General features: G+C 38.8%; 1 pseudogene; it reads left to right on the top strand.

Annotated features, from left to right (window-relative positions):
- The first annotated feature begins 4,711 nt into the window (after window positions 1–4,711).
- Window positions 4,712–5,274, top strand: LOC108536077 (peptidyl-prolyl cis-trans isomerase A pseudogene; annotated as a pseudogene).
- The last annotated feature ends 3,273 nt before the right edge of the window (window positions 5,275–8,547 follow it).

Raw genomic sequence — 8,547 nt, 5'->3', positions numbered from 1 at the left:
GTATGGCATCACTAAGACTTTGTTCCCCAGGAAGGAAAGGTCAGGAGTGAAATGAAATATGTGTTTACTAGATAAAATATGGATAATATTTCCATGACGTTAGCTGCAGGCATGGCTGTACCACATTGCTGACTTCATCATTTCCAATAATTGGTAAAGAAACAGGAAAAACGGAAAAGAAAAAAAGAAGCAGGAAAAAGTTACCCAGAATACTAGAACCAGCTAGAACAGATACATAAATTGGAGGAGGAGCCAGTGCCATTGCTTCTGGGATTCTCCATGATTGACAGTCATGGGCTGGATCTAGCCCAGTAAAGCAGCCAAAAGTGAATCAGGGACCTGAAGGGATATGAGCAGCTCATGGGTGAAGGACACGGGACTCTCTTGGTCTATGAAGGGCAAATCATACATTTTTTGTTTGTTTGTTTTTGAGACGGAGTTTTGCTCTTGTCGCCCAGGCTGGAGTTGCAGTGGTGCGATCTCAGCTCACTGCAACCTCCACCTCCTGGATTCAAGCGATTCTCCTGCCTCAGCTCCCCGAGTAGCTGGGATTACAGGTGCCTGCCACCATGCCCAGCTAATTTTTGTATTTTTAGTAGGGATGGGGTTTCTCCATGTTGGTCAGGCTGGTCTCAAACTCCTGACCTCAGGTGATCCACCCGCCTTGGCCTCCCAAAGTGCTGGGGTTACAGGTGTGAGCCACTGCACCCGGCCAAATCGTACATTTTAAAGAGGATGGACAGGCAGATATGACAGCCAATCGTTTACCAGCTGGTGATGTTGAGCACACGCTGAGACACCACAGCTCCCTCAGTCACAGGAGCGTGCGTGGCACTGGTCAGGCATGCATGACACTGTGCTATAGGAGAAATGAGATAAAAAAAAAAAAAAAGGAATTCTGGAATGGTCCACTGAGAGCAGCCATAAATCAGTCCTTCCATAAAAGCAACAAAAGTACTCTCAAAAATTGTCCGAATAAACTTTTGTAGAGCTCTGGAAATTAACCATGTTTGCAACAATTGAAAGAGAATTTATTCTAGGAGAACACTGCACCTCAGTCAGAACAGTGGGGTTTGCGGCGACATAACCTGCCACACCTCATTCTGCTCGCCCAGCTCAGGGGGCCTGGAAAGCCTCACAGCCACGATGCCTGTGAAAACCAGCAGCCGTGGAACCCTCGGAAAGGGGGAAATTGTATTTGGAGTGTCTCAAAAAGTCCCATTCTCAGAGTTCTGTCACTAACTGGCCTGTCTCACAGGTCTGTGGAAAAATCCCATTCACAAGCCATTTCTCAAACCATGAATAACATGTGCTTAAATGTCACAGCTGCCCGAGGCTGCAATGCCAGCTGGGGCAAATGAGATCCTGGCCAAATCATTAAAAGGGAGACACAGGGAGCAAAATGCCCAGCATGGGGCCGAGGATGAAGAGGATTGAGGAGCTCTGAGTTATTCCTGGGTTCCGGGAAGGGCTTCTGTGGGGGCGCTGTGAGCACGCCAGGGGAGACCTGACCAACCCCCGGGCTCTCACCTGCAGCTACCCTTGAGGACCTGCACAGGCCGTTACAGACTGTCTTCATGTTGCCAGTGTGCCTCAGCAATCGCACAGGGTGCCTCCGCAGAGGGGCAAAGGCTTATCAGTTCAAAGAATTTAAGGAAACCTCTGTTCAATTATTGCCTGACCACTAAGGTTACTGAGCAAAGAGTTCGCTGCTTGCACACTACAGAGAACTCAGACTCCACAGAATTAGTGCAGGAAAGTTACTTAATAAACAAACAGCAATAATAGAAACAAAATGAGAACAGCAGCAACAACAAACTGTTTTTCGGGGTGGGAGAGAGAGGGATCTGATCTCCAAAGCTGCCACCTTGCACTATCTAAAATGTCCCACTTTCAACAAAACTATATGAAACATACAAGGAAACAGGACAGTATAGGCTACCAACGGGGATGGGGAGAGCAGTCAACAGATACTTTCTATTAGGATGCTGAGGTTTCTAAACAAAACAAAACAAAAAAAGCACTGAAATAAGCTATTACAACTATGGTCAGGAAACTGAAGGAAACCATGTCAATAGTTTCATCAAATAGAGATTATTAATGCAGAGAGATATTATAGAGATTATCAATGAAGAGGGATATTAAAATGAAATAGTGAATACAAATTCTAGAATTTGAAAGTACAATAACTGAAATAAAATAGTCATTAGAGGACCTCAACAACAGATTGAGCTGGAGAGGAAAGAATTGGTGAACTTGAAGATAGATCAAATGAGATTATACAATCTAAGGAAGAGAAAGAGAAAGAATGAAGAAGAAGGGACAGAGCGTCAGAGACCTGTAGGACATCATCCACCAGGTGTGATACACATAATCAGAATCCCAGCAGGGGAGTGGATAGATAGGAGTGCAGAAAAAATATCTGAAGGAATAGTGGCCAGAATCTTTCTAATATAATGACAAACATTAATGGACGTGTCTAAAAAGCTCAATAACTCCAAGTAACATAAATTCAGGAGATCCATATCCTAACATATCAAACCATCAAGAGAATCTCGAAAGAGAAAAAAGAGACTTCCTCATGGGCAAGGCTTCCTCAGTAAGATTAACAGCTGTCTCATCATCAAAAGACATGGCAGCTAGAGGGAAGCAGGATGCCTTATTCAAAGTTCTGGGGCAATAAGACTATAAACCAATAATTCTCCATTGAGAAAATATATTTTTCAAAACAACAGGAAAAAATTAAGACATCTGCAGATAAATAAAAACACAATTTGTCACTAGCCCTACAAAGAAATACTAAAGGGGGGTAATTCAGGCTACTTTGAAAGGATACTATAAAGCCACTCAAATGTCCACAAAGGACACAAGAGCACCAGAAAACACCTACATTTGATGTGTAAATATAAAGAACAGCGTAAATACATTTTTCAGCTATATTGATGTATGATTGGAAACCAAAAATTGTGTACATTCAAGGTGTACAGTGTGATGTTTTGATAGATGCATACATTGTGAATTGCTTACCACAATCAAGCTAATCAGCACATCCACCACCTCACAGAGTTGTCTTTTCTGAGTGTGTGGTGAGAATCCACTCTCAGCAAATTTCAGGTACACAATACATTATTATTAACTATAGTCACCCAGCTGTACATTATGCCTCCAGAACTTATTCATCTTATAACTACAAGTTTATGCCCTTTGACCAACATCTCCCCATTTCTACCACCCCCAGGCCCTGACAACACCATTCTATTCTATTACCATGAGTTCGACTTTTTCACATAGAAGCGAGATCATGAAGTATTTGTCTTTCTGTGTCTGCTTTATTTTACTTAGCATAATATCCTCCATGTTTTTCTGTGTTGTCACAAATGGCAGAATTTCTTTCCTTATTAAGGCTGAATAGCATGTATATTCCATACGCATCACATGTGCTTTATCAATTCATCCATCAACTGATGCCTAGGCTGTTTCCATATCTGGGCTATTCTGAATAGTGCTTCAATGAACTGGGGAGTGAAGACATCTCTTTGAGATCCTGATTTTATTTTGTTTGGATAAACACCCAAAAGTGAGATTCAAAATGCAGAAAGTCCTCAACAAAATACTAGCAAACCAAATTCAATAACACATTCAAAGGATCATACACCAAGATCAGGTAGGATTTATCATTGGGATGCAAGGATAGTTTACCATAAGCAAATGAATAAATATGATATATCAAATTAAAAGAATGTCAAGAAAAACTGTCTCAAAAAAGTACATGATCATCTAAGATACAGAAAAATTTTTTTGATGAAATTCAACATCCTTCCTGGATTAAAAAAAAAAAGCATTCAAAAAATTAAGTACAGAAGGAATATACTTCAACACAATAAAGGTCATATATCACAAGCCACATCTAACATCCTACTCTACAGTGAAAACCCAGCAGCTTTTCTTCTAAGGCCAGGAACAAGACAAAGATGTTAACTCTCGCCACTTCCATTCAACGTGTACTGGAAGTTCTAGCCAGAGCAACTGGACAAGAGAAAGAAATAAAAGTAATGCAAGTCAGAAAGAAAGAAGTAAATGTATTTTTCTGTGATTCTTGTCCTGGCTGATGTAAAAGACAGCAGTGTGAAGCAGTTATTAGAATGCTGTGTTGATTAATTTAGATTGCATGAAGATGTAACTGTATGACAATAACAGCACTAAGCAGTAGAGAAGAAATGGAGTCATTCAGGAGCAAAGTGTCGATATACGAGGGAATTAAGTTAGTATTAATTCAGGTTAGTTTGCTATAAATTAAGACGTTAATTGTAATATCCAGGGTGACCATTAAGACTAACTCAAAACTCATAATAAAGGAAACAAAAAGGGAATTGAAATGTTACACTAGAAAATTTTTACCTAAAAGTCCGTAAGGCAGCAACAGAAAAACAAAGGAATAAGACACATAAAAAACACATAGCAAAATGACAAAAGTAAATTTTACCTTGTCAATGACATCAAATGCAAACTAATGAAACACCCTAATTAAAAAACAGTTTTACACAATGCATAAAAAATGAAAACAATGCCTATGCATATTTTTTCTACAAGAGACACACTTTAGATTAACAGAAATAAACAGATTGAAAGTAAAAGCATGAGACATAATGTAACATGCCAACAATAAGCAAAGACAGTTGAAATGTCTATAATAACAACAGGCAAAAGAGACTTAACAAAAATGTTACTAAAGACTTTTTAGATGCCGCCGCTGCCAGTAGCCCTGTATTATCAGCCATGGTCAATCCCACCATGTTCTTCGACATTGCCGTTGACAGCGAGCCCTTGAGCCACGTCTCCTTCGAGCTGTTTGCAGACAAGCTTCCAAAGACAGCAGAAAATGTTCGTGCTCTGAGCACTGGAGAGAAAGGATTTGGTTATCAGGGTTCCTGCTTTCACAGAATAATCCCAGGGTTTATGTGTCAGGGTGGTGACTTCACATGCCATAATGGCACTGGTGGCGAGTCCATCTGTGGGGAGAAATTTGATGATAAGAACCTCATCCTAAAGCACACAGGTCCTGGCATCTTGTCCATGGCAAATGCTGGACCCAACGCAAATGGTTCCCATTTTTCCATCTGCACTGCCAAGAGTGAGTGGTCGGATGGCAAGCATGTAGTCTTCGGCACAATGAAAGAAGGTATGAAGGTTGTGGAGGCCATGGAGTGCTTTGGGTCCAGGAATGGCAAGACCAGCAAGGAGATCACCGTTGCTGACTGTGGACAACTCGAATAAGTTTAACTTGTGTTTTATCTTCACCACAGATCACTCCTTCAGTAGCTCAGGAGAGCACCCCTCCACCCCATTTGCTTGCAGTATCCTAGAACCTTTGTGTTCTCACTGTAGTTCCCTTTGGGTTCCATGTTTTCCTTGTTCCCTCCCATGCCTAGCTGGATTGCAGAGTTAAGTTTATGATTATGAAAGAAAAACTAAATAACAATTGTCAAAAAAAGAAAAAATAATCAGTCAAGATTGATTGACTGAAGATCTAACAATTACAAATATATGTGCACTTAACAAACAGTACAATCCCAAAATACAGGAGAGAAAAACCTGACAGAATTGAAGAACGGCATGGACAATTTAACAACAGATGGAGACTCCAGTAATCCACTTTCAATAATAGCTATAATACCTAAACATAAGATCAGCAAAGAAAGACAACACTGTAGAGGACCTGAACAACATTACAAAACAAATGGAGCTGGCAAACATTGACAGAACATTCCACCCAATAGCAGCAAGATATATATTGTCTGCAAGAACATATGAGATATTCTCCAGCATAAACCATATGCTAGTCTACATAAAAGCCTCCATAAATTTAAAAGAACTGTAATTATATAAATATGTTTTCCTGCCACAAGGAATTAATCAGAAATCAATAACAGGAGAATATTTGGTAAATTCACAAACATGTGGCAAGTAATAACATACTCTTAAATAACCAACAAATTGAACAATAAATCAGAAGTAAAATTGGACAATACTTTGAAATGGATGGCCAATGAAATAAAAATTTACCAAAACTTATAAAATGCAGCTAAGAGAGAATTTTATAACTGTAAATGCATATTAAAAAAGTAAGAGTCAAATACATAGAAACAGAGTAGAATGGTGGTTAGGGGAGCACAAGAAAATGGAAAGACGTAAATCAAAGTGTATAAAGCTGTATTTCTCCAGGATGAATAAGCCTAGAAATCTGATGTACAACATGAGAACTGTAGTCAATAATATTGTACTGCATAACGGAAATTTGCTAAGAAATTTTAGGTGCTCTTACTACATGCCCACATAGACCAAAAAGAGGTAACCTTGTGTTTGTGATAGATATGTTCATTTGCTTGTTTATAGCAATCATTTTTACTATATTATATCAAAACCTCATGTTGTATGCCTTAAATATACATAACAAAAAATTTTAAAGTAAGAATGAGGTAAAATCAACAGGTTAACTTTCAACCTTAGGAAACCATAAAAAGAACAAACTAAACCCAAAACAAGCATAGGAGGGAAATAATAAATATGTGATTGGGTTTAAATGAAACAGGGAGCATAAAAGCAGTAGAGAAAATCAACAGTATCAACAACTATACCTTTGAAAAGATCAAAGTCAACCATTCTTTAGCAAGACTGATCAAGAATAAAGAAGACAGACTCAAAATAATAAAATTAAGAATAAAAGAGAGGACATCCTTACTGACTTTACAGACATTTCTTTAAAAAACAAAAACAGAGATTAGGCTAAGTGGCAGGTACCTGTAGACCCAGCTACACAGGAGGCTGAGGTATAAAGATCACTTAAGCCCAGGACGTCAAAGCCAGCCTGGGCAACACAGCAAAAACTCTGCCTCTAAAAAATTTTAGTTAAATAAATAAAATTTTAGAGAAACAGAGATTATAAGGAAGTAGTAGTATGAAGAAGTATGAAGAAGTCTCTGGCCAAAAAAAAAAAAAAGGGTAGCCTATAAAATGAACAAATTCTTAGAAAGAGTTAACTTACAAAACTGACTCAAGAACCTTACAAAACTAACTCAAGAAAAAAGAGAAAATGAAATAAACTTACAACAGATACAGAATGAGTAATTTAAAATACCCCACAAAGAAAAGATCATGTTTAGATGGCTTCACTGGTGAATTTCACCAAACACTCAAAGATGAATTAATCCCCATCTTTCACAAACTCTTTCCAAAATAAGAGGACTTGTTCCATCTCATTATAGGAGACCAGTATTACTCTAATATGAAAACAAAACAAAGACATCATAAGAAGTGGAATCTACAGACCAATGTCTCATGAATATAAATGCAAAGAACCTCAACAAAATAGTAGCAAAATGAATCCAGAAATATATAAAAAGATGATAATGAAGTACAGTTTATTCAGAAATGCGAGTTTGGTATAACATCTGAAAAGTCAATTTAAGAAATAATAAGAATAGAATAAGGACATAATCCATATATTCATCCCAATAGATACATACAAATGATTTAACACAATCTTGTTGAGATTAAAAAGATGCAATAATAAGAACTGAAAGTAACTTCCTCATCTTGAAAAAGAGACTCTATGGAAAACCTAAATCTAAAAATGGGAACAAGTCGCAGATGTTCCCTCTCGCCACGTCCACCTCACACTGTACTGGAGGGCTAACCAGGGCAATTGGGAAAGAAAATCATAGGAATAAAATGCATCAAGATAGAATGGAAGAAGCAAATCTATCTCTACTTATAGATTACATGATCTTGTACATAGAAAACCCTACAGAATACACACACACACACACACACACGCACATACACATACTTTAGGATACAAAAGTGCTACAATTTAATGTAATATGTGGTCAATGCATAGTACAGAATATAAATAGTAAAAGCCACTAGAATAAGAATAAGTGTGGCAGCAAATTACTGGGTGAGGTACCTATACTTTAAAGCATCCAAATCAGCTTGGTGCTGGGATTGTTTGCTGTGTTTGTTTTGTGTTGCTTACAGTGATGAGTAGAAGCCCTTGGGAATTTAGGACACAGTAGAACTTGAGTAAAGGGTGCCGGTGGGCATGGGGTATGTAAGGAACAGAGCGCAGGGAGAGGGTGTGGAGAGGCATGGGTCTGACTGAAACAACAGAGCCCAATGAAAAGTGTCTTTGTATCTAAAATCCCATCCTTGAATGCACTGAGACAGGAAGATGGACAGCCCCAGGGAACAGGTAATTTAGGTTGTGTCCACCTGCAGGATGGAAAGCCTCTTACTATTAAGATGGAACTCTGAATATATTGGAAAGCTGGGGACCCTGGCTGTTGCTCTGCATATATTGGAAAGCTGGGGACCCTGGCTGTTGCTGCAGCCATCTGAAAACAAAGGGGAAGAATCCAGACTGAGAAGAGCCAAGAGAGGTCCCTTGATGAAACTATACATGAATTCCAACTGACCATGCCACTCCCTGTACTGTGAACCAATGAAATCCCTTATTGCTCAATCCAATATGAATCATGTTTCTCTTCC

The sequence above is a fragment of the Rhinopithecus bieti genome, unplaced genomic scaffold, assembly GCF_001698545.2.
Source record: "Rhinopithecus bieti isolate Rb0 unplaced genomic scaffold, ASM169854v2 scaffold_1452, whole genome shotgun sequence".
In the NCBI taxonomy this organism is placed as follows: Eukaryota; Metazoa; Chordata; class Mammalia; order Primates; family Cercopithecidae; genus Rhinopithecus; species Rhinopithecus bieti.
Note: the sequence above shows the minus strand (reverse complement) of the source record. Positions and strands in the feature narration are given on the sequence as shown.